The sequence below is a fragment of the Arachis hypogaea genome, chromosome 11 (genome assembly GCF_003086295.3).
Source record: "Arachis hypogaea cultivar Tifrunner chromosome 11, arahy.Tifrunner.gnm2.J5K5, whole genome shotgun sequence".
Classification (NCBI taxonomy): Eukaryota; Viridiplantae; Streptophyta; class Magnoliopsida; order Fabales; family Fabaceae; genus Arachis; species Arachis hypogaea.
In genome coordinates, this window is record NC_092046.1 from 62,965,484 (window position 1) to 62,976,468 (window position 10,985).

At 39.5% G+C, this 10,985-nt stretch overlaps 1 non-coding gene across 1 annotated transcript; it reads left to right on the plus strand.

Annotated features, from left to right (window-relative positions):
* Positions 1-6,162: 6,162 nt before the first annotated feature.
* Positions 6,163-6,270, plus strand: LOC112725185 (small nucleolar RNA R71). Its single transcript, XR_003164309.1, has one exon. It is a non-coding gene; the product is annotated as a small nucleolar RNA R71 (small nucleolar RNA).
* The last annotated feature ends 4,715 nt before the right edge of the window (positions 6,271-10,985 follow it).

Below are 10,985 nucleotides of genomic sequence, written 5' to 3' on the forward strand. Positions count from 1 at the left end.
AAGTCTCTAACAGAGAATTAAAGAGAATCCTGGAACGGACAGTAAATACCCGTAGAAAGGATTGGGCACGGAGCTTGGATGATACTCTGTGGGCTTACAGAACAGCAATCAAGACCCCTATAGGGACCTCTCCATACCAACTCGTGTATGGTAAGGCATGCCACCTGCCCATGGAACTGGAACATAAGGCCTACTGGGCAACCAGATTCCTAAACCTTGATACCAAATTAGCAGGAGAAAAATGATTGCTCCAGCTAAATGAGCTAGAGGAATTTAGATTCATAGCTTTCGAAAATGCTAAGCTTTATAAAGAAAAATAAAAAAAATGGCATGACAGAAAGCTGTCATCTAGAATCTTTGAACCAGGACAGAAGGTCCTGTTGTTTAACTCTAGACTCAGGCTATTCCCCGGGAAACTGAAATCCCGGTGGAGGGGACTATACGTGATTACAAGTGTGTCACCATATGGTTATGTGGAGCTTCAAGATATTGATTCTGATAAGAAGTTCATTGTCAATGGACAGAGAATCAAGCATTATCTTGAAGGCAACATCGAGCAAGAATGCTGGTGCACGAAATTGTGATCTCCAGGCTCAAACAATCCCTGGTAATGGCTCCAAAGCTTGGTGCTTTGATCTTAATTTATAGTTGACACAACTTCGATACAACTAACCAGCAAGTGCACTGGGTCGTCCAAGTAATACCTTACGTGAGTAAGGGTCGAATCCCACGGAGATTGTTGGTATGAAGCAAGCTATGGTCACCTTGTAAATCTCAGTCAGGCAGATATAAAATAGTGATATGGTTTTCGAATTTAATATAATAAAATAGGGATAGGGACACTTATGTAAATCATTGGTAGGAATTTCAGATAAGTGAATGGAGATGCTTTTCGTTCCTCTGAACCTCTGCTTTCCTGCTATCTTCATCCAATCCGTCTTACTCCTTTCCATGGCTGGCTTTATGTGATACATCACCACTGTCAATGGCTACTTTCGATCATCTCACGGGAAAATGATCCAATGCCCTGTCACGGCACGGCTAATCGTCTGGAGGCATCACCCTTGCCAATGGCTTCATCTTATCCTCTCAGTGAATAATATGCTCACGCACCCTGTCACGGCACGGCTATTCATCTGTCGGTTCTCGATCATGCTGGAATAGGATTTACTATCCTTTTGCGTCTGTCACTAACGCCCTGCAATCGCGAGTTCGGAGCTCGTCACAGTCATTCAATCATTGAATCCTACTCGGAATACCACAGACAAGGTTTAGACTTTCCGGATTCTCTTGAATGCCGCCATCTTTCTAGCTTACGCCACGAAGATTCCGGTTAGGAGATCTGAGAGATATTCATTCTAGCTTATTTCATGTAGAACAGAAGTGTTTGTCAGGCACGCGTTCATAAGGGAGAAGGATGATGAGCGTCACACATAATCATCACCTTCATCACGTTCTTGGGTGCGAATGGATATCTTAGAAGCGAAATAAGAAGAATTGAATAGAAAACAGTAGTACTTTGCATTAATCTTTGAAGAACAGCAGAGCTCCACACCTTATTCTATGGAGTGTAGAAACTCTACCGTTAAAAATACATAAGTGGAGGTCCAGGCATGGCCGAGATGGCCAGCCCCCTAAACGAGATCACAGGATCAAAATACAATCCAGGATGCCTCATACAATAGTAAGAGGTCCTATTTATAATAAACTAGTCACTAGGGTTTACATGAGTAAGTATTTGATGTATAAATTCACTTCCGGGGCCCACTTGGTGTGTGTTTGGGCTGAGCTTAAGTGTAGCACGTGCAGAGGCCATTTGTGGAGTTGAACGCCAGTTTCTATGCCAGTTTGGGCGTTCAACTCTGGTTTTGGATCCTTTTCTGGCGCTGGACGCCAGATTTGGGCAGAAGGCTGGCGTTGAACGCCAGTTTACGTCGTCAATTCTTGGCCAAAGTATGGACTATTATATATTGCTGGAAAGCCCTGGATGTCTACTTTCCAACGCAATTGGAAGCGCGCCATTTCGAGTTATGTAGCTGCAGAAAATCCACTTTGAGTGCAGGGAGGTCAGAATCCAACAGCATCAGTAGTCCTTCTTCAACCTCTGAATCTGATTTTTGCTCAAGTCCCTCAATTTCAGCCAGAAAATACCTGAAATCACAGAAAAACACACAAACTCATAGTAAAGTCCAGAAATGTGAATTTAACATAAAAACTAATGAAAACATCCCTAAAAGTAACTAGATTCTACTAAAAACATACTAAAAACAATGTCAAAAAGCGTATAAATTATCCGCTCATCACAACACCAAACTTAAATTGTTGCTTGTCCCCAAGCAACTAAAAATCAAATAGGATAAAAAGAAGAGAATATACTATAAATTCCAAACTATCAATGAAACATAGCTCCAATCATATGAGCGGGACTTATAGCTTTTTGCCTCTTGAATAGTTTTGGCATCTCACTTTATCCATTGAGGTTCAGAATGATTGGCATCTATAGGAACTTCAGATTTCGAATAGTGTTATTGACTCTCCTAGTTCAGTATGATGATTCTTGAACACAGCTTCTTTATGAGTCTTGGCCGTGGCCCTAAGCACTTTGTTTTCCAGTATTACCACCGGATACATAAATGCCACAGACACATAATTGGGTGAACCTTTTCAGATTGTGACTCAGCTTTGCTAAAGTCCCCAATTAGAGGTGTCCAGGGTTCTTAAGCACACTCTTTGTTTTTGCTTTGGACCTTGACTTTAACCGCTCAGTCTCAAGTTTTCACTTGACACCTACACGCCACAAGCACATGGTTAGGGACAGCTTGGTTTAGCCGCTTAGACCAGGATTTTATTCCTTTAGGCCCTCCTATCCACTGATGCTCAAAGCCTTGGGATCCTTTTTATTTGCCCTTGCCTTTTGGTTTTAAGGGTTATTGGCTTTTTCTGCTTGCTTTTTCTTTTTCTTTCTATATATTTTTTTTCGCCTATTTTTTTTTTCTGCAAGCTTTGTTCTTTGCTGCTTTTTCTTGCTTCAAGAATCATTTTTATGATTTTTCAGATTATCAAATAACATGTCTCCTAGTCATCATTCTTTCAAGAGCCAACATATTTAACATTCTTAAACAACAACTTCAAAAGACATATGCACTGTTCAAGCATACATTCAGAAAACAAGAAGCATTGTCACCACATCAATATAATTAAACTAAGTTCAAGGATAAATTCGAAACTCATGTACTTCTTGTTCTTTTGAATTAAAAAAGTTTTTATTTAAGAGAGGTGATGGATTCATAGGACATTTATAACTTTAGGACAAAGTTACTAACTACTAATGATCATGTAATGAAGGCACAAACATAGATAAGCACATGACATAGGAAACGAAAAACAGAGAAAGTAAGAACAAGGAATGAGTCCACCTTAGTGATGTCCTTGAGCTCTTCTATGTCTCTTCCTTGTCTTTGCTGCTCCTCCTTCATTGCTTTTAGATCTTCTCTGATTTCATGAAGGATGATGGAGTGCTCTTGATGTTCCACCCTTAGTTGCTTCCAATAATTGTGTGGAAGAAAATGTATCCCCTGAGGTATCTCAGGGATCTCTTGATTTGCAGTCAAATGTTCTACCACTGAACTATAGACCCTTGATGGAAGCTTTTGTCTTCCCTTTCCTCTTTCTAGAGGTTTCTCTGGCCTTAGGTGCCATCAATGGTTATGGAAAAAACAAAAATGCTTTTACCACACCAAACTTAGAATGTTGCTCGCCCTCGAGCAAAAGAAGAAAGAATAGAAGAATAAGAAGAAGATATGGAGGAGATGGATGGGAGTGTGTATTCGGCCATATGGGTGGGATTGGGTGGGAGAGAGATGTTGAATTTTTGAAGGTAGTGGGTGTATGGATGTGAATGGTAAAGGGTTAATATGGAAGAGTGTTTATTGGGAATAGAGGATGATTGAGAAGAGAGAAGAGAGTGAGTGGAGGTGGGTGGGGATCCTGTGGGGTCCACAGATCCTGAGGTGATCCTGTGAGGTCCACAGATCTTGAGGTGTCAAGGCATTTACGTCCCTGCACCAATTTAGGCATGCAAAATGCCCTTGCACACAACTCTGGGCGTTCAGCGCCAGGTTGGTGCCCATTTTGGGCGTTCAACGCCCATTTGCTACCATTTCTGGCGTTGAACGCCAGAACCATGCTTGTTCTGGGCGTTCAGCGCCAGGATGCCCCCATTCTGGGCGTTCAGCGCTAGAACTATGCTCTGTTCTGGCGTTTGAACGCCAGACAGATGCTCCTCCAGGGTGTGATTTTTCTTCTGCTGTTTTTGATTCCGTTTTTTGAATTTTTTTGTTTATTTTGTGACTCCACATGATCATGAACCTAAGAAAACATGAAAAACAATAAAAATAAGAATTAGATAAACATTGGGTTGCCTCCCAACAAGCGCTTCTTTAATGTCAATAGCTTGACAGTGGGCTCTCATGGAGCCTCACAGATGTGCAGAGCTTTGTTGAGACTCTCCAACACCAAACTTAGAGTTTGGATATGGGAGTTCAACACCAAACTTAGAGTTTGGTTGTGGCCTTCCAACACCAAACTTAGAGTTTGACTGTGGGGGCTCTGGTTGACTCTGCTTGGAGAGAAGCTTTTCCTGCTTCCTCTCCATGGTTGCAGAGGGAGATCCTTGAGTTTTGAATACAAGGGAATTCTCATTCCATTGAAGGAATATTTCACCTCTGTCAACATCAATCACAGCTCTTGCTGTGGCCAGGAAAGGTCTTCCCAGGATGATGGATTCATCCTCTTCCTTTCCAGTATCCAGGACTATGAAATCAGTAGGTATGTAAAGGCCCTCAACCTTTACTAATACATCTTCTACTTGTCCATAAGCCTGTCTTCTTGAGCTGTCTGCCATCTCTAATGAGATTTTAGCAGCTTGCACCCCATAGATTCCCAGTTTCTCTATTACAGAGAGGGGCATGAGGTTTATCCCTGAACCAAGGTCACACAGAGTCTTAAAGATCATGGTGCCTATGGTGCAAGGTATTATGAACTTTCCAGGATCCTGTCTCTTCTGAGGCAATGTCAGTTGATCCAGATGACTTAGTTCATTGATGAACAAGGGAGGTTCAACTTCCCAAGCATCAATGCCAAATAATTTGGCATTCAGCTTCATGATTGCACCAAGAAACTTGGCAGTTTGCTCTTCAGTGACATCCTCATTCTCTTCAGAAGAGGAATACTCATCAGAGCTCATGAAGGGCATAAGGAGGTTCAATGGGATCTCTATGGTCTCTAGATGAGCCTCAGAGTCCTTTGGTTCCTCAGAGGGAAGCTCCTTATTGGTCACTGGACGTCCCAGGAGGTCTTCCTCCTTGGGATTCACGTCCTCTCCTCTCCTCACAGGTTCGGCCAGGGCACTTATGTCAATGGCCTTGCACTCTCCTTTTGGGTTCTCTTCTGTATTGCTTGGGAGAGTACTAGGAGGGTTTCAGTGATCCTTTTACTCAGCTGGCCCACTTGTGCTTCCAGATTTCTAATGGAAGACCTTGTTTCATTCATGAAACTTACAGTGGCCTTAGATAGATCAGAGACTAGATTTGCTAAATTAGAAGCATTTTGTTCAGAGTTCTCTGTCTGTTGCTGAGTTGATGATGGAAAAGGCTTGCTATTGCTAAACCTGTTTTTTCCACCATTATTAAAGCCTTGTTGGGGCTTTTGATCCTTCCATGAGAAATTTGGATGATTTCTCCATGTTGAGTTATAGGTGTTTCCATAAGGTTCACCTAAGTAATTTACCTCTGCTATTGCAGGGTTCTCAGGATCATAGGCTTCTTCTTCAGAAGATGCCTCTTGAGTACTGTTGGATGCAGCTTGCATTCCATGCAGACTCTGAGAAATCATATTGACTTGCTGAGTCAATATTTTGTTCTGAGCCAATATGGCATTCAGAGTATCAACCTCAAGAACTCCCTTCTTCATAGGCGTCCCATTGATTACAGGATTCCTTTCAGAAGTGTACATGAACTGGTTATTAGCAACCATGTCAATGAGTTCTTGAACTTCTGCAGGCGTTTTCTTTAGGTGAATGGATCCACCTGCAGAAGTGTCCAGTGACATCTTTGATAGCTCAGATAAACCATCATAGAATATATCCAGGATGGTCCATTCTGAAAGCATGTCAGAAGGGCACTTTTTGGTCAACTGTTTGTATCTTTCCCAAGCTTCATAGAGAGATTCACCTTCTTTCTGTCTGAAGGTTTGAACATCAGCTCTAAGCTTGCTCAGCTTTTGAGGAGGAAAGTACTTGGCTAAGAAAGCCGTGACCAGCTTATCCCAAGAGTTCAGGCTGTCTTTAGGTTGAGAATCCAACCATAATCTAGCTCTGTCTCTTACAGCAAAAGGGAAAAGCATGAGCCTGTAGACTTCAGGATCTACTCCATTAGTCTTAACAGTATCACATATCTGCAAGAATTCAGTTAAGAACTGAAAAGGATCTTCAGATGGAAGTCCATGAAACTTGCAGTTCTGCTGCATTAGAGAAACTAATTGAGGTTTAAGCTCAAAGTTGTTTGCTCCAATGGAAGGAATGGAGATGCTTCTTCCATGTAAATTGGAATTAGGTGCAGTAAAGTCACCAAGCATCTTACTTGCATTATTATTATTTTCGGCTGCCATCTCCTTTTCCTGTTCGAAAATTTCTGAAAGGTTATCTCTGGATTGTTGTATTTTAGCTTCTCTTAATTTTTTCTTCAGAGTCCTTTCAGGTTCTAGATCTGCTTCCACAAGAATGTTCTTATCCTTGCTCCTGCTCATGTGACAAGGAAGAATGGCCAGAAAAATGATAATAATAATAGAGATCCTTTATGTCACAGTATAAGGATCCCTGTGTGAGTGGAGGAAGAGGGGGAGACAAAGAATGTGATATAATGGAAGAAACACAACTATGAGGACGCTTTGAGATGTGAGATGAGATGTTAGTTAATGAATGAATAAATAGAATAGGATGAGAGAGGAGTAATTTTCGAAAATTATTTTGAAAAAGAGTTAGTGATTTTTGAAAAATGGTTTTTAAAAAATGTTTAGTATTTTTTTTTTTCGAAAATTTTTGAAATTAAAACTAAAAAATAAAAATAATTAGTTAATTAAAAAGAAATTTTTGAAAAAGAGGGAAGATATTTTCGAAAATTAGAGAGAGAGAGTTAGTTAGGTAGTTTTGAAAAAGTTAAGAAACAAACAAAAAGTTAGTTAGTTAGTTGAAACAAATTTTGAAAAGATAAGAAGTTAGGAAGTTAGAAAAGATATTTTGAAAAGATATTTTTGAAAAAGATAAGATAAGAAGATATTTTTGAAAAGATATGATAAGAATTAGTTTTTGAAAAAGATTTGATTTTTAAAATCACAATTAATGACTTGATTCATAAGAAATCACAAGATATGATTCTAGAATTCAAAGTTTGAATCTTTCTTAACAAGCAAGTAACAAACTTCAAATTTTTGAATCAAAACATTAATTGATTATGTTATTTTCGAAAATTTGGGATAAAAATAAGAAAAAGATTTTTGAAAAATATTTTTGAAATTTTCGAAAATAACTAATACTTTTGAAAAAGATTTGATTTTTGAAAAAGATTTTGAAAAAGATAAGATTTTCAAATTGAAAATTTGATTTGACTCATGAGAAACAACTTGATTTTAAAAATTTTTGAAAAAGTCAACTCAAATTTTCGAATTTGATGAGAGAAAAAGGGAAAGATATTTTTTTTGATTTTTGAATTTTTATGATGCAAGAGAAAAACACTAAAAAGATGCAATGCATGAAATTTTTGAATCAAAACAATGAATGCATGCATGAATGCTATGAATGTCAAGATGAACACCAAGAACACTATGAAGAACATGATGAACATCAAGAACATATTTTTGAAAAATTTTTAATGCAAAGAAGACATGCAAGACACCAAACTTAGAATTCTTTAATGCTTAGACACCAAGAATTCAAGAATGCATATGATAAACATGAAAAGACACAAAACAAAAAATCATCAAGATCAAACAAGAAGACTTACCAAGAACAACTTGAAGATCATGAAGAACACTATGAATGCATGAAATTTTCGAAAAAATGCAAGATGCATATGCATGTGACACCAAACTTATAATATGACTCAAGACTCAAACAAGAAACAGAAAATATTTTTAATTTTTATGATTTTCTAATTTTTTTGGATTTTTATTTTATATTTTTCGAAAATTATTGTGAAAAGTAAGAATAAGGATTTCAAAATCTTCAATATGAATTCCAGGAATCTTGTCATGTTAGTCTTAAAGCTCCAATCAAAGGGTCAGGCATGGCTTAATAGCCAGCCAAGCTTTAATAAAAATATGAGTGTAATTCAGACATGACAAGCCTGACATACCCTATCTAGAAGGATTGGGCATGACTCCACTGAAGTGATTAGCCAATCCCAAAGCAGTTTGGGTATGGCTTTACAGCCAGATAGGCTTCAACATGTTTCATGAAACACTAGAATTCATTCTTAAAAATTTTGAAGCCATAGAATAATTTATTTTTGAAAACATTATTTTTAGTAAATTTTTTTTTTTTCAAAAACAAGTGAGGAATTTTTGAAAGATTTTTGAAAAAATTTTTGAAAACAAAACAAAAAGAAAATTACCTAATCTGAGCAACAAGATGAACCGTCAGTTGTCCAAACTCAAACAATCCCCGGCAACGGCGCCAAAAACTTGGTGCACGAAATTGTGATCTCCAGGCTCGAACAATCCCTGGTAATGGCTCCAAAGCTTGGTGCTTTGATCTTAATTTATAGTTGACACAACTTCGATACAACTAACCAGCAAGTGCACTGGGTCGTCCAAGTAATACCTTACGTGAGTAAGGGTCGAATCCCACGGAGATTGTTGGTATGAAGCAAGCTATGGTCACCTTGTAAATCTCAATCAGGCAGATATAAAACAGTGATATGGTTTTCGAATTTAATATAATAAAATAGGGATAGGGACACTTATGTAAATCATTGGTAGGAATTTCAGATAAGCGAATGGAGATGCTTTTCGTTCCTCTGAACCTCTGCTTTCCTGCTATCTTCATCCAATCCGTCTTACTCCTTTCCATGGCTGGCTTTATGTGATACATCACCACTGTCAATGGCTACTTTCGATCATCTCACGGGAAAATGATCCAATGCCCTGTCACGGCACGGCTAATCGTCTGGAGGCATCACCCTTGCCAATGGCTTCATCTTATCCTCTCAGTGAATAATATGCTCACGCACCCTGTCACGGCACGGCTATTCATCTGTCGGTTCTCGATCATGCTGGAATAGGATTTACTATCCTTTTGCGTCTGTCACTAACGCCCTGCAATCGCGAGTTCGGAGCTCGTCACAGTCATTCAATCATTGAATCCTACTCGGAATACCACAGACAAGGTTTAGACTTTCCGGATTCTCTTGAATGCCGCCATCTTTCTAGCTTACGCCACGAAGATTCTGGTTAGGAGATCTGAGAGATATTCATTCTAGCTTATTTCATGTAGAACAGAAGTGTTTGTCAGGCACGCGTTCATAAGGGAGAAGGATGATGAGCGTCACACATAATCATCACCTTCATCACGTTCTTGGGTGCGAATGGATATCTTAGAAGCAAAATAAGAAGAATTGAATAGAAAACAGTAGTACTTTGCATTAATCTTTGAAGAACAGCAGAGCTCCACACCTTATTCTATGGAGTGTAGAAACTCTACCGTTAAAAATACATAAGTGGAGGTCCAGGCATGGCCGAGATGGCCAGCCCCCTAAACGAGATCACAGGATCAAAATACAATCCAGGATGCCTCATACAATAGTAAGAGGTCCTATTTATAATAAACTAGTCACTAGGGTTTACATGAGTAAGTATTTGATGTATAAATTCACTTCCGGGGCCCACTTGGTGTGTGTTTGGACTGAGCTTAAGTGTAGCACGTGCAAAGGCCATTTGTGGAGTTGAACGCCAGTTTCTATGCCAGTTTGGGCGTTCAACTCTGGTTTTGGATCCTTTTCTGGCGCTGGACGCCAGATTTGGGCAGAAGGCTGGCGTTGAACGCCAGTTTACATCGTCAATTCTTGGCCAAAGTATGGACTATTATATATTGTTGGAAAGCCCTGGATGTCTACTTTCCAACGCAATTGGAAGCGCGCCATTTTGAGTTCTGTAGCTCCGGAAAATCCACTTTGAGTGCAGGGAGGTCAGAATCCAACAGCATCAGCAGTCCTTCTTCAACCTCTGAATCTGATTTTTGCTCAAGTCCCTCAATTTCAGCCAGAAAATACCTGAAATCACAGAAAAACACACAAACTCATAGTAAAGTCCAGAAATGTGAATTTAACATAAAAACTAATGAAAACATCCCTAAAAGTAACTAGATTCTACTAAAAACATACTAAAAACAATGTCAAAAAGCGTATAAATTATCCGCTCATCAAATGCTCAAGGCTGAAGCTAGATTAAAAGCTCAGCAAGGTCCAGCTAAAGACAATAAAGAAGAGCTTGCTGGGAGGCAACCCAGCCATGGGGCAATAATCCTCTAAGCATTTTGCCCTATTTCTATTTTTATTTTTATTTGTTTATATAGAGTTCATTGACAACAAGGTAAATAATCATTTACAGAAGACCTCGGCACACAAAACAGAGAAAAAGATCTCACTGGCAAGAAAACGCCAGTAAAAGAGCATTTTGGGCGTTCAACGCCCAAAATGGGCATCCACTGGGCGCTGAACGCCAGTGATGATAGCAGCTGGGCGTTCAACGCCAGAAAGGGGCACCCACTGGGCGTTGAACGCCAGTAATGGCAGCAGCTGGGCGTTGAACGCCCAGGAGAGCAGCAATTGGGCGCTGAACGCCCAAAACAGGCAGTGTTTGGGCGTTCAAACACCAGGAAGGCAGGGAGGAGCCAGATTCAATTTTTTCCACACGTATTTCCATTTTAATTTCAA